This window comes from Chlorocebus sabaeus, chromosome 20, assembly GCF_047675955.1.
Source record: "Chlorocebus sabaeus isolate Y175 chromosome 20, mChlSab1.0.hap1, whole genome shotgun sequence".
Classification (NCBI taxonomy): domain Eukaryota; kingdom Metazoa; phylum Chordata; class Mammalia; order Primates; family Cercopithecidae; genus Chlorocebus; species Chlorocebus sabaeus.
Window position 1 is genome coordinate 115,028,224 of NC_132923.1, and position 26,297 is coordinate 115,054,520.

Here is a 26,297-nt window from a genome sequence, read left to right on the forward strand (position 1 = left end):
GTGAAATTTATTATACATTCTTATGTTATGTTTCTATTTTTTTATTTTTTGATTTGGAGTCTCGCTCTGTAGCCCAGGCTGGAGTGCAGTGGCACGATCTCAGTTCACTGCAACCTCTGCCTTCTGGGTCCCAGTCAAGCAATCCTCCTGCCTTAGCCTCCTGAGTAGCTGGGATTACAGGCACGCGCCACCATGCCCAACTAATTTTTGTATTTTTAGTAGAGATGGGGTTTCACCATGTTGGCCAGGCTGGTCTTGAACTCCTGACCTCATGATCTGACCATCTCAGCCTCCCAAAGTGCTGGGATTACAGGCGTAAGCCACTGTACCCAGCCTATTTTTTATTTTTTTGGAGACAGAGTCTCATTCTGTCACCCAGGCTGGAGTGCAGTGGCGCAATCTCAACTCACTGCAACCTCCGTCTCCCAGGTTCAAGCAATTCTCCTGTCTCAGCCTCCCGAGTGAGCGATCTGGGCTCACTGCAATCTCTGCTTCCCGGGTTCAAGGGAAGTTGGGATTACAGGCATGCGCCAACATGCCCAGCTAATTTTTGTATTTTTAATAAAGGCAGGGTTTCATCACGTTGGCCAGGCTGTTCTCAAACTCCTTACCTCAGGTGATCCACTCCCCTCGGCCTCCCAAAGTGCTGGGATTACAGGCGTGAGCCACTGTGCCCAACCTTTCTATGTTTATTTTCTTTTGACTCAGCGTCTCACTCTGTCACCCAGGCTGGAGTGCAGTGGCACGATCTCGGCTCACTGAAGCCTCGACCTCCTGGGCTGACCGAATCCGCCCACCTCACCCTGCTGAGTAGCTGGGACTACAGGTGTGCACCACCATGCCTACCTAGTTTTATTATTTTTTGTAGAAACGGAATCTCGCTATGTTGCCCAAGCTAGCCTCGAACTCCTGGGCTCAAGCGATCCTCTTGCCTTGGCCTCCCAAACTGTTGGGATTACAGGTGTGAATCACCATGCCTGGCCAAGAACAGGATTTGATGTATAGAAATTTGACATGAGAAGATGGAGCTACCTGCAGAGAGAGGGTCAAAAGAACAAGATCCAAGGGATAGCTGAGGAAAGGTCACTCACTGAATCTTCCCCTAATTAAGCAGATTCAGATTCAGACACAGTAGCATTTACTGAGTATTTACAGACCTGGGGTGCTGTGCTAGGGTAACCCTGCCTGAGAATAAGCCAGGACCAAGACAAGTATAGGAGCTGAAGCTCAGAAAGGTGGCATGACTTGTCTGACATCACACATCTAAGTGGTGGAAGTTATTGTGGCTAGAAACCGTCCATTTGCGTTTCTAAGACAGGGCTCAAAACAATAAGTATTGGCCCCAGTTGGAGGTGGAGTTTTGGCTCAGAGGAAGTGAAGGGGAGGCCCTGGCTGCTCTGGCGGTGTTGGTGGCTTCCTGCCCAGGAGACCACACCCAGCTTCAAAATCACCATTCTGGGTAGTCAAGTTGTTGCTAGGCACCCAAAGAGGCCCCTGAGCTTTGCAGAGCCAACTAAGGGCAGCTAACCTCATCTCCTGCAAGGTCAGATGCAGAACAGAGAAGTGAAGCCTTCCCTTTGTAGTTTTAGTTTTTGTTTTGTTTTGTTCTTATCTCCATCCCTGCTCCTTCCACAGGAATTAGTAGTCTCATTCCTTGTTCCCTCCACAACATAGCACCTAGGGGTCACTGATGAACTGTAGGTATTTGCGTTCGCTAAAAGGAAATACCTTAAGAAGCAGCAACCGTGGCCGGGCGCAGTAGCTCACGCCTGTAATCCCAGCACTTTGAGGGGCAGAGGCGGGTGGATCACGAGGTCAAGAGATCAAGACCATCCTGGCCAATATGGTGAAACCCCATCTCTACTAAAAATACAAAAATTAAAAATTAGCTGGGTATGGTGGCACGTACTTGTAGTCCCAGCTACTTGGGAGGCTGATGCAGGAGAATCGCTTGAACCTGGGAGACAGAGGTTGCGGTGAGCCGAGATCGTGCCATTGCACTCCAGCTTGGTGACAGAGAGAGATTCCATCTCAAAAACAAAAAAGAAGGAGCAACCATGTCTCCCACAAAAGTCAAAGTGCTCCTTGAGGATCCCCCAGGTGCAGGCCCTGTGTTCAATGCAAAGAACAGAGAGAGTCTCCCTCTTCATGGGGCTCACAATCTGCCTGGGAACACAAACTAGATGCTGCACTGCAGTGTGATGCTTAGAACGGGGCATCGCACATAACATCTGTTTGCTGCATGAGCAAGTACCAAGAACTAAAGCTAAACTAAAGTGTTGTAGGAGCTCACAGGAGGGCTTCAAGTGCTAGTTCAAGGCAGAAATCAAAGGCGGCTTCATGAAGGTGACCGTGTCAATCTGCATCATAAAGAATGAACAGTTTGGGAGGCCGAGGTAGGCAGATCACTTGAGCCTAGGGGTCTGAGAACAGCCTGGGCAACATGGCAGACCAACCTGAGAACAGCCTGAAACTCCTTCTCTACGAAAAATACAAAAAATTTGCTGGGCATGATGGCACACATCTGTAATCCCAGCTACTTGGGAGGCTGAGGTGGGAGGATCACCTGAACCTGGGAAGTCGAGGCCATTGCACTCAAGCTTGGGTAACGCGAATGAGATCTTGTCTCAAAAAAAGAAAACGAACAAATACAAGTAGGCTGGCAAAGATTCAGGGAAGGGTATTCCAGGCCAAGGGAAAATGTCCAATTGTCTAATACATGCGTGGCAGTGGGTGGAAAGAGAATGCTTAGAGAAAGAGTCAAGTCATTGTCAAGCGTGTTGTACTAAACTGTCTAGGGAAACTGACCACACGACACTCCTGGGAGGGCCAGCTGCATTTGAATTCTGCAGCCACCACCATCACTACCACAGTCAACTCCTCATGGCCCCCACACCCGCTGGAGCTGGCCTCCTCTCTGGCAGCCAGGGCCTGGCACCCACTCACTGCTCAGGGAGTAGCTGCCCAACAGCTGACATGTTTTTCCATGGCACAAGCCAGTTGCTAAGGATCTCGTATTACCTTGTGGTCCTAACACTGCTTTTTCCCAGCAGCCATCTCGCAGGAGCACTTTTCAATAGCTAGATGAAATTACTATCTTGTAAAACTTGCAGTCAAAATAATCACAAAGGAGAAATAGATATCTTAGAAATACAATATGGAAGTATTTCTACATTGCCCTCCTCCTTCCCCCGAGACTCACGGACAGAGTTTTTAGGGTTCTTTAGAAGTGAGGTCTAGATTGATTCAAGAAACAATGACAGACACAGGTGGTAACTGTGGGTAGTGCGGACTAGCTGCTTAGAGAAAGCACAGGCACCATCTCAGAGGTGTGGCAATAGAAATGGGGGATTCCTCTATTCCCGAATCCTCACAGAGCCCTTGAAACAGTAGAGCTGCTCTATTCTTTGACATTCAGGTAGTGTGACCCTGTGGCAAGGGCATGTGGCTAGGGCCAGATGAAACAAGAGATGAACTGTAGCTTCTCCACTTACTGGGTTTCTTTGGCACAAGGAATCTCATCTGTAAATTCACTTCCATAACAAAGAACTGTACCACGGGGTTGTTGGGACACAATGCTGGTTTCAGAACTTGAAAGTTGAGACCTGGCTCTGTCACGTACTTCTAAACCTCATTTGTGCCTCAGTGGTTTGAGTCCATACCTAAATCCTCTACCTTACACCTATTGCTGGAAAGTAAAAGGCTAAGTACAGCCAAACGGCTGCCAAAAAATTTTTTACCTTTTTTTTTTTTTTTTTTTCTGAGACAGAGTCTTGCTTTGTTGCCCAGGCTGGAGTGTAGTGGTGTGATCTCAGCTCACTGCAACCTCTGCTTCCCAGGTTCAAGGGATTCTTGGGTCTCTGCCACCCAAGTGGCTGGGATTACGTGCATCCGAAACCACGCCCAGCTAATCTTTATATTTTCAGGAGATGGGATTTCACCTTGTTGGCCAGGCTGGTCTCAAACTCCTGGCCTCAAGTGATCTGCCTGCCTTGGCCTCCCAAAGTGCTGAGATTACAGGCGTGAGCCGCCACATCCAACCAATTTTTTCAATAAAGTAAATCTCTGAATGTTGATAGCAAAAGGCCTCTAAGACTTACTGAGTAATGAAAAAATATGTACTAAACATGCATAATATATGTTTATGTAAATTCTAAAGGAATATATATGTGTATCTGCTCACATAATCTCTTTTCTGCTTACATATATATAATTTGTATTTTCTAGAAGGATACATAAGAAACTGTTAATAATGAGAAGAGGGCCTTTAAGTTTTCCTTTTATACCCTTCTATTCTCCTGGGCTTTTCTATCCATATGCAAATATATATTTTTATATATATCACATATAAATATACAAATTTATATAAAATATATAAATATTTCAATTTATATATAAACATGTAAATCTATGTATGTATATTCTGTTTTTGAGACAGAGTCTCACTCAGCCACCTGAGTTGGAGTGCAATGGCACAATCGCAACTCACTGCAGCCTTGACCTCCTGGGCTCAAAGGATCCTCCCGCCTCAGCCTCCTGAGAAGCTGGGAACTACAGGCATACACCACCACACCTGGCTAATTTTTAAATTTTTTTTGTAGAGACAGGTCTTGCTATGTTGCCCAGGCCGGTCTTGCACTCCTGGCCTCAAGTGATTATCCCATCCTGGCCTCCCAAATTGCTGGGATTACAGGCATGGCCTCTACTGACATTTTGTTTTGTTTTGAGACAGAGTCACTCTGTCATCCAGGCTGGAGTGCAGTGGTGTGATCTCAGCTCACTGCAAGCTCCGCCTCCCAGATGCACACCATTCTCCTGCCTCAGCCTCCCGAGTAGCTCGAACTACAGGCGCCCACCACCACGCCTGGCTAATTTTTTTTGTATTTTTAGTAGAGACGGGGTTTCACAGTGTTAGCCAGGAAGGTCTCGATCTCCTGACCTCTTGATCCGCCCGCCTTGGCCCCCCGAAGTGCTGGTATTACAGGCATGAGCCACCGTGCCTGGCCTCTACTGACATTTTTTAAAGCTAAAAGAAATACTTGCAGGACAGGTGTGATGGCTCACACTTGTAGTCCCAGCTAAGAGACCCAGGCTCCTAGAAAAAAGTCAATAGAAATTACCTGTGCAGTGAGATTATGAACCATTTTTTTTCACACTTTTTCTGTATCAAATGAATCTAAGAAATAGTTATTTTACATTGTAAAATAGAGATTTTTAAAAAGCAAAAGAAGGGCCAGGCACGGTAGTTCACGCCTGTAATTCCAGTACTTTGGGAGACCAAAGCAGGTGGATCACAAGGTCAGGAGTTCGAGACTAGCCTGGCCAATATAGTGAAATCCCATCTCTACTAAAAATACAAAAATTAGGCCAGGCACGGTGGCTCATAGCTGTAATCCCAGCACTTTGGGAGGTCGAGGCGGGTGGATCACGAGGTCAGGAGATCGAGACCTTCCTGGCTAACACTGTGAAACCCCGTCTCTACTAAAAATACAAAAAATTAGCCGGGCATGGTGGTGGGCACCTGTGAGCTACTCAGGAGGCTGAGGCAGGAGAATGGCATGAACCTGGGAGGCAGAGCTTGTAATGAGCTGATACTTCTCTTTCAAAATTTCATTAAAATGTCACTTCTACACCTTGACTGTCCTCTTTCCTCTGCTTGTAATTTTTTTTTTTTTGAGACAGTCTCACTCTGTCGCCCAGGCTAGAATGCTGTGGTACGTTCTCAGCTCACTGCAAGCTCCGCCTCCTGGGTTCACGCCATTCTCCTGCCTCAGCCTCCTGAGTAGGGCTAATTTGTTTTGTAATTTTAGTAGAGGCGGAGTTTCATCACGTTAGCCAGGATGGTCTCCATCTCCTGACCTCGTGATCCGCCCGCCTCGGCCTCCCAAAGTGCTGGGATTACAGGCATGAGCCACCGCATCCAGCCTGTAATTTTTTTTTTTTTTTGAGACAGAGTCTCCCTCTGTCGCCCAGGCTGGAGTGCAGTGGCCGGATCTCAGCTCACTGCAAGCTCCGCCTCCCGGGTTCACGCCATTCTCCTGCCTCAGCTTCCCAAGTAGCTGAGACTACAGACGCCCGCCACCTCGCCTGGCTAGTTTTTTGTGTTTTTTAGTAGAGACGGGGTTTCACCGTGTTAGCCAGGATGGTCTCGATCTCCTGACCTCGTGATCCGCCCGTCTCGGCCTCCCAAAGTGCTGGGATTACAGGCTTGAGCCACCCCACCCAGCCCTGTAATTTTTTTAAAAACAAAATCTTTTATCTTGGTGCTGTTTCAAAACGAGATACCAAAAGCAAGGCTAGTTTGACTCCAACACTTCTAACAATGTATTTTTAATACTTTTTCCTCTCTTCAAAAATGATACACTTCCTTAAAAGTGGGTTTTACATTTCCATTCTGTAGCAGTCGCAGAGGCACAGGAAGTACTCAACAAACCCCAGCAGAATCAACAAGAGTTCCAGCATGCAGCTGACCACTCCCTACACCAAAAGCTGTTTCTGAAGTGGCACCAAGTTTGCTAGAAGATGAACAGAGTTACAAGTCCCAGAGCCAGGCCACAGAGGCAGACAGTTTCCTCTGAACTCGGTTGTGCTGGGGAGGCAGCTGCTGTTTACCCTCCCTGTCACAGACACAGCTACTGCTCTATCTCAGCTGTCAGTCACAGAACAGGTCTCCACACACAGGAAAACAATGATGACCTCTGTTGCGGAAAAAGCAAAACACAGTAGTGTCAGGGAGCTTTACGGTAAGTTTTCTTGCAGAAAGGCAAGCTGTAGGACAAAGGTGATGGACGTGGTGAAACAGCCAATCAAACAGCTCTGTGTACAGGTTACTCACCTCTTATGACCCTGTTTGACCCCTTTCTCAGTTCTGTCCAATCTAAATCTTGACTTTGAAAACAAAGGCCAGGACTGTTCCTATTTCCCAGCACAACCACCACCACAGCCATAGTTCTTATCGCTAGCTCTCATCTACGCCTGATAATTATCTCACCTGTCTCCAATTGCTGACTACTAAGCGCTAACTGATTAATCACCACAGGACATATTTATTGAGGACCAAACTTTAATATTTCAAGGGCACCCCAAATAAGTTACTGGTGGGGTTACATAAGCTTTCATTCATGCCACCAAACCAAGATTCACGAATTCTGAAAGTTAAAGCTGATTGCCTCTTTGGATACATAAAAAAAATATATTAAAGCATGTCACAAAGTGCAAAAAAAGAGGCATCTAGCAGATGAAAAATAGGCTCTTGGAAAAGCCCAAAGCAGCAGGCTGATTGTCCTAACAAGGACAGAGAAACTCCATAGGAAATAAAGCTGCCTCAGCCAAAAAGAGATCCAAACATGGGTTTTGATGGATTCTTATTACAACCAGTCAAAGACAAGCTCAAAGAAAGTGGAAGTTCAGATTTCCCACAGGTGAGTTGAATCTTGCATCCAAGAGAACGCTTAGGTTGACGTCTCATATGTAGGCTGAGCAAGAAGCAAGCAGCAAGACTTAGCCAGTGATTCTGATTTCAGGCTGACATCTCTGTGCTTCAGCTCTGAGCTCCTCCGGCAGGACAGCCTGGAATTGCTCCTGCACCAGCATTCCCACAATCTGCTTCTTTATGTGAATATCAGGTCTCAAACACCGACCAGAAAGGTCCCGGAGATGCCTGAGGACATCCCTGGGGCCAGCTGCATCCTCACAGCCGCCAAACTTCCTGAACCTCTGGAGGCTTTCTAGCATGGTCTTAAAAGTCTTCAACAGAGTCTTCACTGAGGCTCTCTGGTGGGAGCCCAGAAGGCTCCCGTGGAATCTGGACCTGGAAAGCAGGTAGTAGGACAACTTCTGGCTCCTCGGCCCATCGTTTCACTGGGTAGTGATCTCATTTGATCATTCTGGGCGTCTGCATTTCTTTGTGTCTCTGGGTACACTTCAGTCTCCATTCTGGAACACCAAGAAAAAAAACGTTTCAGACTTCTAGGCACAAAGAGAAAAGTAAGAATCAGCAAAAACAGACCACAACAGCTGTTAAACCACTCGGATCTCATGGATCTGGTCCAGACCCAGGTTCCATCAGCCTTCCAATCTTAACAGGGTTTCTTAATAAAGCTACTAGAAACTCTATTTTTGTCTTCTTCTTGGTAGATCAATTAACACAATTGAGAAAACATGACAGTGGTTTAACAAAATAAGAAATGTAGGTTCTCAAAGCCGACTGAAGAATACTGGCCTTGCTAGAGAATCGTGCATTCATTTTGCCCCTCACTATGAAGTATTTTACATTATGTTGAAACAAGAATTGCATATGCACATGATTTGCTTGAGAGACGGCTTACAATCATGGGTGTTTGCTTCTTCCAACCATTTTGTTTTTTTTTCTTTTTTGCAGACAGTGTCTTGCCCTGTCATTCAGGCTGGAGTGCAATGGCACGATCTCGGCTTACTGCAACCTCCACCTCCCAGGTTCAAGCAATTCTCCTGCGTCAACCTCCTGAGTGGCTGGGATTACGGGCACGTGCCACCACGCCTGGCTAAATTTTGTATTTTTAGTAGAGAGAGGCTTTCAACAGGTTGGTCAGGCTGGTCTCAAACTCCTGACCTCGTGATCCGCCTGCCTCGGACTCCCAAAGTGCTGGGATTACAGGCGTGAGCCACCACGCCCGGCCCTTCCAACCATTTTATATACCATTTGCTATGTCTACAAAGCAATTTATGAAGAGGTGCCAAAAGAGGAGAATAAGGTCAGTTCATTAATATCTAATCTACTGACTTTCTACCTCCCTAGTCTATCTCTTTCATCATGATTAAAGAATAGCAAACATTAAAAAGTACTTCAAAGGAGCAGTGTACTATGTATGATTGCACCTGTGAATAGCCACTGCACTCCAGCCTGAGCAACATAGCGAGATCTCTTTAAAAAAAAAAAAAAAGAAAGAAAGAAAGAAAAAGAAAAAGAAAGCCAGGCGAGGTAGCTCACACCCATAATCCCAGCACTTTGGGAGGCTAAGGTGGGTGGATCACCTGAGGTCAGGAGTTCAAGACCAGCCTGACCAACATGGAGAAACCCTGTCTCTACTAAAATTACAAAAATTAGCCGAGCATGGTGGTGCATGCCCTGTAATCCCAGCTACTTGGGAGGCTGAGGCAGGAGAATCGCTTCAACTCAGGAGGCGGAGGTTACTGTGAACCGAGATCGTGCCACTGCACTCCAGCCTGGACAACAAGAGCAAAACTCCACCTCGGGGGAGGAAAAAAAAAAAAAAAAAGGTGGATCACTTGAGCCCAGGAATTCGAGACCAGCCTGGGTAACATGACAAAACCTTGTCTCTACAAAAAATACAAAAACAAAAAAATTATCTGGGTGTGGTGGCACAAGCCTGTAGTCCCAGCTACTAGGGAGGCTGAGGTGGGAGAACCACCTGAGCCTGGGAGGTAGAGGCTGCAGTGAGCCATGATCACGCCACTGTGCTCCAGCCTATGCAACAGAGTCCTTACCGCCCCCCCCACCCCCCCGCAAAAAAAAGAACCCAGGTTAAGATCAAGAATGAAGCACCTCTGATCAGTGTATGGGACTTGTCAAAATGCTAATAGAGTACAATTCCAACCCTTTGGATATTTGAGCGCTCCAGGATTATCAAACCAGCTACAGTAAGCAGGGGGAGGGGGTGGCCAAATTAAATACCTGTAAAATGCCAGAAAAAAAAGCCTTTGCTTCATTTGGGCTAGGGCCCCAGTTCAAAAAAGGAGTTATTTACAGGAAAACACATCCTATGTTAATTAACTTTAAAATAAGAGACAGTTCAAATAATAGAAATGACTAAATTAATTCTCACATTAGGGTACAGCCCCATGATGCAGTCACTTTTCAAGGGTTATCTTTTTTTTGTTGTTTTTTTTTGAGACAGAGTCTTGCTCTGTTGCCCAGGCTGGAGTGCAGTGGCACGATCTTGGCTCACTGCAACTTGACTCCCAGGTTCAAGGAATTCTCCTGCCTCAGCCTCCTAACTGGGACTACAGACGCGTGCCACCACGCCCGGCTAATTTTTTCTGTATTTTCAGTAGAAACGAGGTTTCAACATGTTAGCCAGGATGGTCTCGATCTCCTGACCTCGTGATCCGCCTGCCTCGGCCTCCCAAAGTGCTGGGATTACAGGCGTGAGCCACCGTGCCCGGCCCATCATTTCCTTTAATACTCTGTTCCCTCAAAGAACTAATCCTTTCCTGACATATAATACATAGCAGGAGAGTTGACATTTAAAATCCCGCCCACCTCAGAGAATCTCTCAAATCTGTTTCCTGGGCAACAATTGCCTAGAAGCCAGCAATCACTAACGCTGACTAGCTGCCATGCACCCAGCACCTAGTCACCCTTCTCTAAAGGTTCCCTGACCCATTTCTTAGGAGACTTTAATTGATTCTGGACCCAGCAGCTTGGATATTCTTGGGAGTACACCAATTCTTCTCATATTATCTTGGTTTTTGTTCAGTTAATAGGGTGTGCTCATCCCCCAAAGTAAGCTGTTACTAACCTAGGGTGGTGAGTAGGGAAAAGTAGAATCACTTAGGGGTGACTTGGGACTAAAATATTTCATACAAGAAAGGTTATAGGTGAAACACCGTGGGAAAGCAAAATCTTGGGAATAACCTAAGTGACCATCAACAGGGAAACGACTGACGTACAGTCAACCATTCAGTGGCGCCGCCATGTAAAAAATGAAGCAGGCTTTATGAGTACTGGCAATTAAAGCTGTCAATATTACAACATGACTAAGGTCCTGATCGATGTGTAGTATGACCCCCCCATCTGAGGAAATTAAACATACATACAAGCAAATAAAACCTGATATATCCAAATAATACATGGAAGGTTATCAAAGAAATCAATTGTATTTACTTCTGAAGGGCAGATACAGTAGAAGGGGGAACACTTTTCATTTTATATCTTTCTGTATTGGTTTCTAACTACACACATGTATTACTTTTATAACAACTCAAGAGGAAGAAAACTTTTTAGGTTTTCCCCTCCTGCCCAAAAACCTTTCTGAGTGAAAACCCCTAACCCACTTAGGAAAACACCCTTTTATCACTTCTTCTAGCTCCTAGCACCAAACGTCTTTACAACTCAGGTTTCTAGGAACAGTCTGTCAGTGGGCCTTTTTTATTTTTATTTTTGTTGAGACAGTATCTTGCTCTGTGGCCCAGGCTGGAGTGCAGTGGCACGGTCTCGGTTCACTGCAACCTTTCCGCCTTCTGGGTTCAACCAATTCTCTGCCTCAGCCTCCCAAGTAGCTGGGATTACAGGAGCCCGTCACCACACCAGGCTAATCTTTATGTTTTTAGAAGAGATGGGGTTTCACCATGTTGGCCAGGATGGTCTCGAACCCCTGACTTCCGGTGATCCACCGGCCTCGGCCTCCCAAAGTGCTGGGATTACAAGCGTGAGTCACCACGCCTGGCAGTCAGTGGGCCAATTCTTAAAGCTAGCTCTCAAGGATGAACCAGCACCACCATTTACCCGGCTTATAAATCCTATCAGCTTCAGAAGAGGACTTGCCAAACACACTTATCCTCACCAGTTAAAAACTCATTTTCTTTTCTCAAAAACCCAGTGAGAAAAAATAACTCCAAGCCAGGTGCAGTGGTTCATGCCTGTAATTCCAGCACTTTGGAAGCCCGAGGCGGGTGGGTCACTTGAGGCCAGGAGTTCAAGACCAGCCTGGCCAACATGGTGAAACCGACTCTACTAAAAATGGAAAAAATTAGCCAGGCGTGGTGAAGAGCAACTGTAATCCCAGTTACTCGGGAGGCTGAGGCAGGAGAATCGCTTGAACCCATGTGGCAGAGGAAGTTGCAGTGAGACGACATCGCGCCACTGCACTCTGGCCTGGGCGACAGAGCGAGACTCCGGCTCAAAAAAAGATAAAATAACTCCAGTGTACTGCGCCCTTATTTCCTGACATTGCGCCGAACGTTACACATAGATCCTCCTCCGTATGATCCTTAGTTCAGGTTAAATTCCTGATAAATTACTGCCCCAGGAGCCTCCACTGACATCAACTGCTACTACCATTTGTGGAATTCGCCGGCCAGACACCCCACACTGCATTCCCTCACAACTGATTCTCCCGATAGCCCACGGGGTAGACACTGTTATTTCCATTCACAGATAAGCAAAGTGAAGCTCGGAGGGAGGGGACTTGCCCAAGGCCACAAGGATAAAAGGGAGTGCGATGATTCAACCGATAAAAATAATCCCGGCTGTGGTAGGGGGAGCTGAGCCCGACTCCTCCCACTACGCGGCCGGGGCTCCGAAGGCCTAGCCCGGGTCCGGAAATGGGCTTCTAGGGCCCCAGGACGAGGTCCACCTCCAGAGCTGAGGTGAGGTCCAAGTCAGCCCGAGGGGCCCGCAGGTCCCACATTTCAATCATTTTTCTACCCCACAGGCAGGGACTCCCAGCTCCTGGGGCAGGCAGCCACTGTGGCCGCGAGCGAGCGTGCGCGGGGTAGGAAGGAGAAGGAAGGGGACAGAGGGAACGTTCACCTGCGCAAGTGCCACCTCGGAGGACGGGGGAGCGGGGTACGAGGGAAGATCAGAATAAGACCCTAACTCCCACAACTAACTCCGGGAAAAGGAGACCACCACTCCCCGAGCTTTGGAGCGCCGCGCGGGAACCGGAAATCGTCCCCCGCCCGGAAGTTAAAAGGAGGAGCATAGGTTGGAAGCGGGGCCGGGTCTCTCTAGCCTCCGGGGTGCTCCGCAGCTTCATGATTTTAACTCCTGGTGGTCTATTGACAGTCCTCAGTCCTTACCGTGTGGAGTTTTGGCTACATTCTAAGCAGCTTTTTTGCTCCGGAGACGTTCTTTGTCCTTTTGAGCCGCAGTTTGCCCAACTGCAAAATGGAAAGAAATGAAGCAGAAATTAAGATACTCTAGGAGCTCGCCCACAGCTGAGTCAGGGCCCCATTCTGAGGTTACACCCTTGGGCCTTTGCACCACTCAAAGGAAGGAAACCAAGAGAAAGAAGTGGCTGGCTGCTGTTTGGAGACAGTGGTTCTTGCATGGGCGCCCCGCGGAATCATTCCAGATGAGTCAGTGGATAGAGTCTATAGGTCCTGCCTCAGTGTACGCAAACAGCAGTGGGCATGTGGCCGTTGGAGGTTAATACAGCCTGTCCGGGGTGGGACTCTGTGTGTATGGGAGGCTAAATCTCAGCAGGACTTTTCCAGTTGCTACCAGACTACGCACTGTCGCCTGATGGTTAAGAACTGAAGCTTTACAGTGAGCCGAGATCGCGCCACTGCACTCCAGCCTGGGCGGCAGAGCGAGACTCTGTCTCAAAAACAAAAAACAAAACAAAACAAAAGATTGAAGCTTTAGCCGTGCGCAGTGGCTCACGCCTGTAATCCCAGCACTTTGGGAGGCAGAGGAGGGTGGATCACCTGAGGTCAGGAGTTCGAGACCAGCCTGACCAACAAGGTGAAACCCAGTCTTTACTAAAAATACAAAAAGTAGCCGGGCGTGCTGGCAGGCGTCTGTAGTCCCAGCTACTCGGGAGACAGACAGAAGAATTGCTTGAACCGGGGAGGTGGAGGTTGCAGTGAGCCGAGATTGCGCCACTGTGCTCCAGCCCGGGCGAGGGATCGAGACTCCATCTAAAAAAAAAAGAGAGAAAAAAGAAAAAGAACTGAAGCTTTGAAGTCATACTGATCTAGTTTGCATCTGATCACACAGGTTCAATGACATAGCCGGCTAGAGGAAGCAGAGATGCTAACCACTGCAGCCTCGATCTTAACCCTGCGGTGGAGGGATTGAGCTGTTAGAGAGAGGTACTCTGTTGTCTTATCCCTCTTTCTTTCCAGCTGGCATATCCGAATGGGCTGAGCTACGGAATTAAGAGGGACACCCCAAAGCCCCCATTGCTGGGTTATTGCTCCAGAGCCAATGTCCTTGGGGAAAGGAAGATATGCCCTTTGTCTACACTGCCACTGCTGGTCTGTAAACTCCTAGACGGCGGGCTGGTGGTTCACAAACCAGGACTCCTTGCTCTGGCCCTACTCCTACCTACCAGAATGACCGTGAACCCTTCCCCACTCACTCCTACAACCAGGTTTCCACCTCCTCTCTCAGCTTAGGTTTCCCTAACTGTAAAATAAGAGGGTTGGACTAGATTAAGGACTTCCAGCTCTTTCTCCCAACCTCTAAGGTTCCTTAGGAATCCTTCAGAAAACAGCAGGGGTTGGGAGAAGGATGCCACTTGAGTCCCAGAGCAACTCCAACTTTATAGGTACATTAATTTATGGGAAAATATATACATTTAGGCTTGTGTAAGATTATCATCCCAGGTAAAATTCGGCCTTTGTGCTTCATCTTTCCCCACCCTCCCGCTCACTCAGTTTGCTCCAAGAATACTGGCCTTCTGGTTATTTTGCAAATCTGACAAGCTCATCTTTTTTTTTTTTTTTTTTTTTTTGGAGACAGAGTTTCGCTCTTGTTGTCCAAGCTGGAGTGCAGTGGTGTGATCTCAGCTCACTGCAACCTCCACCTCCCGGATTCAAGCGATTCTCCTGCCTCAGCCTCTGGAGTAACTGGGTTTACAGGCGCCCACCACCATGCCCGTCTAATTTTTTGTACTTTTAGTAGAGACGGGATTTTGCCATATTGGCCAGGCTGGTCTCAAACTCCTGACCTCAGGTGATCCGCCCGCCTTGGCCTCCCAAAGTGCTGGGATTACAGGCAGGAGCCACCACACCTGGCCTTTTTTTTTTTTTTTTTTTTTTTTTTGGAGACAGAGTCTCATTCTGTCACCCAGGGTGGAATGCAGTGGCATGATCTAGGCTCACTGCAACTTCCACCTCTTGGGTTGAAGTGACTCTCTTGCCTCAGCCTCCTGAGTAGCTGAGATTACAGGCTTGCACCACCATGTCCAGCTAATTTTTGTATTTTTAGTAGAGACAGGGTTTTGCCATGTTGGCCAGGCTGGTCTCCAACTCCTGACCCCAAGCCATCCACCCACCTCGGCTTCCCAAAGTGCTGTAATTACAGGCGTGAGCCACTGCACCCAGCCTCATCTTCACCTCTTTTGCTGATCTCTGCTTGCAGTGCTCTTTCCTGAGATCTGTTCACCTGGGTTCCAGTTCAATTGTAGTGTCTCCTTTTCTGCCCACCTCCTCTATCCCCCCGACCCTGGGCACCCTTCCAATCCCTTTATAATCTGTTACTTTGCTTTTTTTTTTTTTTTTTGAGACGGAGTCTCGCTCTGTCGCCCAGGCTGGAGTGCAGTGGTGCGATCTCGGCTCACTGCAAGCTCCACCTCCCAGGTTCACGCCATTCTCCTGCCTCAGCCTCCCAAGTAGCTGGTACTACAGGCGCCCACCGCCACGCCCAGCTAATTTTTTGTATTTTTAGTAGAAATAGGGTTTCAACGTGTTAGCCAGGAAGGTCTCGATCTCCTGACCTTGTGATCCACCCGTCTTGGCCTCCCAAAGTGTTGGGATTACAGGCGTGAGCCACCGCGCCCGGCCTGCTACTTTGCTTTTGTGATTACCTATTTATTATCTATCTCATCCACTAGAGGCAGGGTCCACAAAGCCAAGGACCTTGTCTGCCCTGTCACCACCATGTCCCCAGTACTTAAAACTGAGCATAGGGGCCACGCGCAGTGGCTCACACCTATGATCCCAGCACTTTGGGAGGCTGAGGCAGGCGGATCACCTGAGGTCAGGAGTTCGAGACCAGCCTGGCCAACATGGCGAAACCCCGTCTCTACTAAAAATACAAAAATTAGCTGGGCATGGTGGCAGGCACCTGTAATCCCAGCTACTCAGGAGGCTGAGGCAGGAGAATTGCTTGAACCCAGGAGGCAGAGGTTGCAGTGAGCTGAGACCACGCCATTGCACTCCAGTCTGGGAAACAAGAGTGAAACTCCATCTCAAACAAACAAACAACAACAACAAAAAAAGCTGAGCATAGGCTGGACAAACCCTGAAAGAATGAATCAATGAGTGAGTAAAGGAACAGAGCAGCTGGGTGTGGTGGCTCACACCTGTAATCCCAACACTTTTGGAGGCTAAAGCAGGAGGATCCCTTGGGCCCAGGAGTTTGAGACCAACCAAGGCAACATAGTGAGACCCATCTCTACAGACATTTTTAAAAAATCAGCCTGGTGTGATGGTGCACATCTGTGGTCCCAGCTACTTGGTAGGCTGAAATGGGAGGATCGCTTTAGCCCAGGAGATTGAGGCTGCAGTGAACTGTGATTGAGCCACTGCACTCCAGCCTGGGAGGACAGAGCAAAACTCAGTCTTAAAAAAAAACAAAAATTTAAAATTTAAAATTAAAAAAAAAAAAAAACAATGGTCTGGGCATGGTGGCTCACACTTGTAATCCCAGTACTTTGGAAGGCTGAGATGGGTAGATCACCTGAGGTCAGAAGTTCGAGATCAGCCTAAGCAATATGGTGAAACCCCATCTCTACTAAGAGTTCAAAATTAGCTGGGTGTGGTGGTGCATGCCTGTGACCCCAGCCACTTGGGAGGCTGAAGCAGAAGAATCACTTGAACCCAGGAGTCAGAGGTTGCAGTGAGCCAAGATCATACCACTGCACTCCACCCTGGGCAACAGAGTGAGACTCCATCTCAAAAGATAAAAAAAAAGAGAAGGCTTGAATTTTATGACAAATCCAATCTGATAAAAACCACTAGGGATATAGTTGTAGTTTAACAAAATTAGGCTTATTAGCTTGATGTAGCAAGAGAGACAACACACCAGAGAAACTGTGGAGGGTCTCATCAAAGGAAGAAATGGGATTATCATAGGATTTGGGGGAGGCTGGAGTTCAGGTGAAATTGAAATGAAGCCATGTTGATAGGCCTAAAGCAAAGCTGGCAATGTGTAAAGGGGTTAACATCTGGCGTGGGCTGAGAATCAGATTCAGAGTCTTGTTTCCTTGGACACCACAAAGGTAAGACAAATATAGACTATTGTATCCAAAAACCCTTTATCTGAAGCTCTGCATCTGGGTAGAAAATCCAGGCTGTGTCTCTGTATCAAACCTGGCTCTTCTGACCCACTAAAGCAGCGTGGGATGTTCTGCTCTCACTGATGTGATTTCAAACAGCGAAGTTTCTGACAGTCTCTGATTTTAGAGAACGAGATTTCTTTTTTCTTTTTCTTTTTTTTTTTTTTTTTAGGTGGAGTTTCACTCTTGTCACCCAGGCTGGAGTGCAATGGTGCAATCTCGGCTCACTGCAACCTCCGCCTCCTGGGTTCAAGCAACTATCCTGCCTCAGCCTCCCGAGTAGCTGGGATTACAGGCGCCCACCACGCCCAGCAAATTTTTATATTTTAGTAGAGATGGGGTTTCACCATGTTGGCCAGACAGAGAACGAGATTTCTCAGCACTGTCTTTTTTTTTTTTTTTTTTCCTTTGAGACAGAGTTTCACTCTTGTTGCCCAGGTTGGAGTGCAGTGGCACCATCTTGGCTCACTGCAACCTCCACCTGCCTGGTTCAAGCAATTCTCCTGCCTCAGCCTCCAGAGCAGCTAGGATTTTAGGCACCCACCACCATGCCCAGCTAAGTTAGCCTCCCAAAATACTGGGATAGCACTATGTCTTTGATGTTAATTAACAAAAGAAAGTTTGACAGATTCACTTTTTTTTTTTTTTTTTTTTTTGACACAGAGTCTTGTTCTGTGTCCCAGGCTAGAGTGCAGTGGCATGATCTCGGCACACTGCAACCTCCACCTCCCGGGTTCAAGTGATTCTCCTGCCTCAGTCTCCTGAGTAGCTGAGACTACAGGTGCGTGCCACTACACCCAGATAATTTTTATATTTTTAGTAGAGACAGGGTTTCACCCTGTTGGCCAGGCTGGTCTCGAACTCCTGACCTCAAGTGATCCACCTGCCTCGGCCTCCCAAATTGCTAGGATTATAGGCGCAAGCCTCTGTACCTGGCGCAGATTCACATTTGATAGGAATTCCTTCGTGCCTCAATCATCTGAATGTGAAGGGCCTCAAGAGTGCCAATCTTTCCATCCCAGTGTGACCCCAGCTCCCTGGGCCCCACATCAGCCTGGCCTCCATTATAAAACTACCAAACCGAGTCATGATCCCCACACAGAGGGACGCAGCTTCCTAGTTGGACTGTGGGCTTGGCTGAATTAGGGTCATCTGCTTCTGCCCTACACCCAACATAGGATACCAGTAGGTGCTTGGGCCACATCCATTGAATCTAACTGCTGATGGGTTTTCTAAATGCAAAGAAAACGAAGTGGAAGGAATCATGGAAATGAGGTCCACTATGTAAGGTAAGTGGGAATGTGAGTGATTTTTGAAAAATCTATTTCCCAAAGTGGAAATTTCTAAAATGTGGCCATTAGTGACATTCTGAAAAAGGAAAATAAAATGGTATTGCTGACTCTTTTAAGATTAAAATAATAAATTATTGACGTTTTAATAATTTTAAAATGAGAATGAAATTGTTGATATGTAATTATTGACGTTTTAATGATTTTAAAGGGAGAATGAAATTGTTGGTATGTAATTAAAAAGCAAGAATTGCAATTGATCCCTTTTTTTCCTCTTTCTCTTTTTTTTTGAGGCGGAGTCTCGGTTTGTCGCCCAGGCTGGAGTGCAGTGGCACGATCTCGGCTCACTGCAAGCTCCGCCTCCCGAGTTCATGCCATTCTCCTGCCTCAGCCTCCCAAGTAGCTGGGACTACCGGCGCCCGCCACCACGCTTCGCTAGTTTTTTAAATTTTTAGTAGAGACGGGGTTTCACCGTGTTAGCCAGGATGGTTTCCATCTCCTGACCTCGTGATCCGCCCACCTCGGCCTCCCACAGTGAGCCCCCGCCCCAGCTTTTCTCTTTCTTTAAAGAGGCAGGGTCTTGCTCTGTGGGCTGTACTTGAATTCCTGGGATCCAGAAATCCTCCCACTTCAGCCCCCTGAGTAGCTGGAACTATAGGTCCTCACCACCACGCCCAGCTTTGATCCTTTTTCTTTCTTGGGAGTGGGGCGGGGACAAAGTATGGCTCTGTCACCCAGGCTGGAGTGCAGTGGAGTGATCTAGACTCACTGCAACCTCTGCCTTCCAGGCTCAAGCCATTCTCCCACCTCAGCCTCCCAAGTAGCTTGGACCACAGGCATGTGCCACCATACCCACCTAATTTTTCAATTTTTAGTGAAGATGGGTTCTTGCTGTGTTGCCCAGGATGGTCTCAAACTCCTGAGCTCAAGTGATCCTTCTGCCTCAGCCTCCCAAAGTACTGGGATTACAGGTGTGAACCCCAATGCCCAGCCTCTTTCATTTTTAAAGAGGAAATTGAAGGCAGGGCACAGTGGCTCACGCCTGTAATCCCAACACTTTGGGAGGCCGAGGCAGGCAGATCACGAGGTCAGGCATTTGAGACCAGCCTGGCCAACATGGTGAAACCCCATCTCTACTAAAAACACAAAAATTAGCCAGGCGTGGTGGCAGGCACCTGTAATCCCAGCTACTCAGGAAGCTGAGGCAGGAGAATCACTTGAACCCGGGAGGTGGAGGTTGCAGTGAACCGAGATTGCACCACTGCACTCCAGCCTGGGTGACAGAGTGAGACTCCATCTCAAAAAAAAAAGGGAATTGAAGCATTGACATTGTGCCTTCTTGAAAAATGGATTGCTGGCTTTTCGTGATTTAGAAATCAAAAGCAAAAAATTATTGGCCTTGACATTCTAATCATTATTTAAAGAATTAAGTTATTGACTATATGGGTTTTAAAAGACTTGAATTGTTAAGACTTGGAGATTTGAACAAAGGAAAATTGAACTGTTGGCAGTTTTAGGCAAGATTCCCTGACTCTCTGCTGCCCATGTGTGGAGAGAACTGGGTCATCACAGCTCCCAGCCTCCCTCTGAGGATGAGTAGAGGTCCCTTGGGGGCCCGATGGCCAGCCACATTATGGAATTACACATATCCCACTGCCCTTTACTCTGAAACTATTTTGGAGAATTATCCAAGGGTTCTTCCTGACTTATTGGGAGGAAGTGGACACTCAGCCTTTGCAACCCTACTGTGCCTTGGCAACACCTGACAGTTACATGTCACCAGGCACTGTCTGACTCAATAACAATGATTAATGTGTGTGGTTTCAGAACTTCCTCCCCACCTCCCAGCACCCCCATGATGCAGAAGTCTCTGCTCAGCTTGACTCTATTTCTTCCCTGCTCTCACTCTGTCCTTGCCATACCAGTTCTCAGGCTTTGCAAGAGCTGGAGTGTGCAGGCAGATCACCTGAGGTCAGGAGTTCAAGACCAGCCTGGCTAATATGATGAAATCCCGTCTCTACTAAAAATACAAAAAAATTAGCCAGGCACAGTGGCGTGCTCCTGTAATCCCAGCTACTCAGGAAGCTGAGGCAGGAGAATCACTTGAACCCAGGAGGCGGAGGATGCAGTGAGCCGTGATCACACCACTGCACTCTAGCCTAGGAGACAGAGTAAGACTCCATCTCAAAAAACAAACAGACAAACAAACAAACAAACAAACAAAAAGAGCTGGAGGGTAAAGGTTGGAAGAGAGTTGTAGAGGGCTGAGATGCCAGAAGTGGTTTAGGAGAAAAATGGGGCCAGTTTGTAATGTGTGGGGGCAGTGGACGGGAAAAGAAAAAAAAAGAGAGCATTTGAAGGAGTATTGTTGATACAATCACTTTGGAGAGCAATTTGGCAATTGGTAAAGTTGAAAATGAGCATGTCCTCCCAGTCAGCACAGCACGTCCATTTCTTGGAATATACCCTAGGGAAACTCTCCCACATGTGCACCAGGAGACATGTCCAAGGACATCCATTGAAGCACTGTTTGCAATCACAAAAAAAAATAGCTCTGCTTTAAATATCCATGTGCAAGGAATAAAGAATAATAAAAATTTAGGCAATGAGATATGCTACAAACAGCGGCAATGAACTAGAGATATATAAAACAGCATGGATAGATCTCAAAAACACATTAAGACCAGGCGGGGTGGCTCATGCCTGTAATCTCAGCACTTTGGGAGGCTGAAGTAGGCAGATCACTTGAGGTCAGGAGTTCGAGACCAGTCTGGCCAACATGGCAAAACCCTGTCTCTACTAAAAAAAAAAAATGTGTGTGTGTGTGTATATATATATATATATATATATATATATATATATATAAAAGCTGGGCACGGTGGTGGGCACCTTTAGTACCAGCTACTCAGGAGGCTGAGCAAGGAGAATCACTTCAACCTGGGAGATGGAGGTTGCAGTGAGCCCAGATGGCACCACTGCATTCCAGCCTGGGTGACAGAATGAGACTCCATCTCAAAAAAAAAAAAAAAAACCCCACAACATTGAGTGAAAGAAGCAATTTGCAGGACAGTCCATACAGCATGAAGCTGTGCATGTATTTTTAAAACCAAAACAATGCAATATATTGGTTTAGGATATTTATATATATGATAAAAATAGCACAGAGTAGAAGGACAAACACTAAACTCGTATTATCAGTCAGGATAGGTTAGGTCCATACCTCTGTGACAAACAACACCCAGTCTTGGTGGCTTATAACAGAGTTTATTTCATGGTTGGGCTACATGTCCATCAGGGGTTAGCAGAGGCTCCAGTTCACATCTCACTCTGGGACCAGGCTGACCAGCAACAACCAGATGTCATGGCAGAGGAAACGAGAGCCTGACAAATTGCTTTGTCTCTCAACACTTCGCCTTGGCAAGCCTAATGGCCAGATCCAACCTTTTTTTTTTTTTCCCCAGACAGACAGGGTCTCACTCTGTCACCGAGGTTGGAGTACAGAGTGTGAGCACGCCTCACTGAAGCCTCAACTTCCCAGGCTGAAACAATTCTCCCACTGTAGCCTCCTGGGTAGCTGGGACTACAGGCAGATGCCACCATGCCCAGCTAATTATTTTATTGTATTTTTAATAGAGACAAAGTCTCATTATGTTGCCCAAGCTGGTTTCAAACTCCTGGGCTCAAATGATCCTCCTGCCTTGGCCTCCCAAAGTGTTGGGACTACAGGCATGAGCCACCACATCCAGCCAAATTGATAAATGTATTATTATTATTATTTTCTTTAAGACAGAGTCTTCCTCTGTCACTCAGGCTGGAGTGCAGTGGCATTATCATGGCTCACTCAATCCTCAATGTCCTTGGTTCAAGCGATCCTCCTACCCCAGCCTCACAAGTAGCTAGGACTACAGGCATGTGCCACCATGCCTGGCTAATTTCTTACTTTTTGTAGGGACGGGGTCTCACTATGTTGCCCAGGTTGGTCTTGAACTCCCAGGCTCAAGTGATCCTCCCACCATGGCGTCCCAGAGTGCTGGGGTTATAGGTATGAGCCACTGTCCCTGGCCCAAACCCAACTTTAGGGGGGCAAGAAAGAGGTATCCTATTATGTGCCCAAAAGCAAAAGCAGTAATTGATGGATAAAAACCCTCTGTTCATCATGGTGATGACTTTTGGGAAGAGTAAAAAGGGCTTCCACCTTAACTGTGGAAACTGAAAATAAAACCCTAAGCCCTCTCAACCACTGAATGGGCCTCCTCTTCGCCAAGGGGACCCCAGAGAAACCTTAAAATTTGAGTTCCCAGCCATAACAGGGTGGGATGTCAGACACACCTCATTAGACTTCCTTTTGGTGGTGTAGACACAACTGACCAGCATTCATGTTAAAAAATTAGGCCGGGAGTGGTGGCTTATGCCTGTAATTCCAGCACTTTGGGAGGCCAAGGTGGGCAGATACCTGAGGTCAGCAGTTTGAGACCAGCCTGGACAACATGGCAAAACCCAGTCTCTACTAAAAATATAAGAAATTAGCCAGCTGTGGTGGCGCATGCCTGTAATCCCAGGTACACCGGAGGCTGAGGCAGGGGAATCACTTGAACCCAGGAGGAAGAAGTTGCAGTGAGCCGAGATCGCAGCATTGCACTCCAGCCTGGGTAACAGAGTGAGACTCCGTCCCCCACCACCACCCCCCCAAAAAAAACTAATGTTAAATAGAGATCATACAACTGACAGAACAGACTCTTGGTGGCAGTAAGATACCAAATTATAACAAGATCTGAGGTCATGCCAGATAAGGGTTAAGACTCCTACACTTAAAAAATAAACTATGTTCTAACTGCCACAAGATTTTTCTTTCTCTCTTTTTTTTCTTTTTTTTTTTTTTGGAGACAAGGTCTCAATCTGTCACCCAAGCTGGAGTGGTACAGTGGTGCAGTCACAGCTCACTGCAGCCTCAACCTCTCGGGCTCAAGTGATCCTCCCACCTCTACCTCCCAAGTAGCTGGGACTACAGGCATGTGCCACCACCCCCAGCTAAGATGGGGTTTTGCCATGTTGCCCAAGCTGGTCTCAAACCTCTGGGTTCAAGCATTCTTCCTACCCTGGCCTTCCAAAGTGCTGGGATCCTACTCTGGCCTTCCAAAGTGCTGGGATTATAGGCATGAGCCACCGCTCCCAGCTACCTGAGATTTTTCCTTTTCTCTAGCAGCTCAACAAGCAGTGGCCTTAAGATAAGTAATATTAAAACAACTGCAGCTCATCCACCACCAGACACTAACAGCCCCCCTGCTCCTGCTTCACAGCCATAACTACAGCTTTGATTGGTCAAGACACAGATTTCATTAACTTTCTCCTGATAAGAAGACCAGGGACCATGGACTGGTTCTGTCTTGCTTACAGAAGCTGCACTTGAGTGCCTTCCTGTTTCTGCTTCACCTTTTGATGTACAGGGCCTTGTTTTCATGCTTTAAAAGAAGAGATGGGGTCTCACTATGTTGTCCAGGCTGGAGTGCAATGGCTATTCACAGATGTGATCATAGTGCATTGCAGCCTTGAACTCCTAGCTTCAAGCTATCCTCCTGTCTCCACCTCCCGAGTAGCAGGGACTACAGGCACATGCCACCATGCCCGGCAGTAATGCATTTAAATGTTAAGTCTCCACCCCACAGTGAACATGGGACACATGTAACATGCATGTTTGTTCAGTACACATGTGTCAGGACCCCCTTTGTGAATATTTACAGCTCCTTCTTTTTTTTTGAAATGGAGTTTTGCTCTTGTCGCCCAGGCTGGAGTGTAATGGCACAATCTCAGCTCATTGCAACATCCGCCTCCTGGGTTCAAGCAATTCTGCCTCAGCCTCCTGAGTAGCTGGGATTACAGGCACCTGCCACCATACCCGGCTAATTTTTGTATTTTTTAGTAGAGATGGGGTTTCACCATGTTGGCCAGGCTGGTCACAAACTCCTGACCTTAAGTGATGCACCCACCTCGGCCTCCCAAAATGCTGGGATGACAGGCACGAGCCACCGCACCCAGCCCACAGCTCCTTCTATAACCTGTTGAATATGTATGTTTAGCCAACTCTTTCAGCTTAAGGCTCCCATTCCAATCCATCCTCCTTTGGAGTGCCTGTTTCTGGTCTCTGCGGGAGGCTACACTTCCCAGCCTGTCAGCATGGCCACCGTATAGGCTGTAACCCTTTATAAGATATTAAATCTCCTCTCCAAATTTATAGATCTTGGCCAGGCACAGTGGCTCACACCTGTAATCCCAGCACTTTGGGAGGCCGAGGCAGGTGGATCACTTGAGGTCAGGAGTTTGAGACCAGCCTGAGCAACATGGTGAAACTTCATCTCTACTAAAATACAAAAATCAGGCCGGGCACAGTGGCTCATGCCTGTAGTCCCAGCACTTTGGGAGACTGAGGTGGGTGGATCACAAGATCAGGAGTTCAAGACCAGCCTGGTCAATATGGTGAAACCCCGTCTCTACTAAAAATACAAAAATTAGCTGAGCATGGTGGCTTGCGCCTGTAGTCCCAGCTGCTTGGGAGGCTGAGGCAGGAGAATTGCTTGAACCCAGGAGGCAGAGGTTGCAGTGAGCTGAGATTATGCCACTGCACTCCAGCCTGGGCAACAGAGCGAGATTCCGTCTCAAAAAAAAAAAAAAAAATCAGCCACGCATGGTGGTGGGTGCCTGTAGTCCTAGCTACTCGGAAGGCTGAGGCAGGAGAATTCCTTGAACCTGGGAGGTGGACATTGCAGTGAGCCAAGATTGCGCCACTGCACTCCAGCCTGGGCGACAGGCTGGATCTAAAATATTATAGATCTCTTTTTCTAGTGGATGATTGTAATATACATTTTTTAGAATATGAAGCAAAATGTGAAATTTGTTAATTCTGAAGGGAGGATACCTGAGTATAGGTATATATTATTCTCCATATTATCTATATTAAAATAATATATATGTATTCTCTGTTATATCATTCTCTATGTTGCATCTTTTTCAGTTATAGCTGAAAGTATAAAGGGAGGCTACAAATGGGCCATTAATATTAAAGTCATTTGTGTGTGTCCTTGCTGGGACAATCTTTCCTTTCATGGTGTTCAAAGAGAAATATGAGTAAAGAGATTCCTTTTTTTGTTTGTTTGTGTGTTTTCTTTTTTGAGACAGAGTCTTACTCTGTGCCCAGGCTGGAGTGCAGTGTCACAATCTCAGCTCACTGCAGCCTCTGCCTCTTGGACTCAAGGGATTCTTCCACCTCAGTCTTCTGAGAAGCTGGGACTACAGGTACGCACCACCACACCTGGCTAATTTTTATATTTTTTGTAGAGATGGGGTTTTACCATATTTCCCAGGCTGGTCTCAAACTCCTGGGCTCAAGTGATCCACTCATCCTGGCCTCCCAAAGTTCTGGGATTACAGGTATGAACCACCAGGGCCAGCCAGACTCCCTTGTTTTATGTTGCTTTTGTCTGTGTAACGGCATTCTTTTTTTCTTTTTTAAGATGGAGTTTCAAACTCGTGACCTCAGGTGATCCACCTGCCTCAGCCTCCCAAAGTGCTAGGATTACAAACATGAGCTACTGCACCTGGCCAGCGTTCTTTCTTTCAAAACTCCACTGTTTGCTGGCCTCTGGGCTCGTGTGCAGCATTGTGTGTACCTGTGTGTGTACCTGTGTGTGTATACCTGTGTGTACCTGTGTATCTGTATGTGTGTCTTCTCCCCGCTGCAGCAAGGGCTCTCCCTAGGGTTGCCTGACTTGTCTCTATTTTTCCAGCCCGGAACTTGCCACATGTTTAATGAATGACCCTGGTATGCTCATGACATGGTTAGGCTTTGTGTCCCCACCCAAATCTCATCTTGAATTGTAATCCCCATAATTGCCATGTGTCAAGGGAGAAGGTAATTGAATCATAGGGCGGTTTCCCCCATGCTATTCACATGATAGTGAGTGAGTTCTCACCAGATCTGATGGTTTTATAAGGGACTCTTCCCCCT

The 26,297-nt window shown here is 47.2% G+C and overlaps 1 long non-coding RNA gene across 1 annotated transcript; it reads right to left on the reverse strand.

The window, feature by feature from the left end:
• Positions 1–7,045: 7,045 nt before the first annotated feature.
• On the reverse strand, positions 7,046–12,782 carry LOC103225425 (uncharacterized). The gene is made up of 2 exons (XR_494468.3): positions 12,533–12,782; positions 7,046–7,935 (listed from the first exon to the last, which is right to left on the reverse strand). It is a non-coding gene; the product is annotated as an uncharacterized lncRNA (long non-coding RNA).
• Between the last annotated feature and the right edge of the window lie 13,515 nt (positions 12,783–26,297).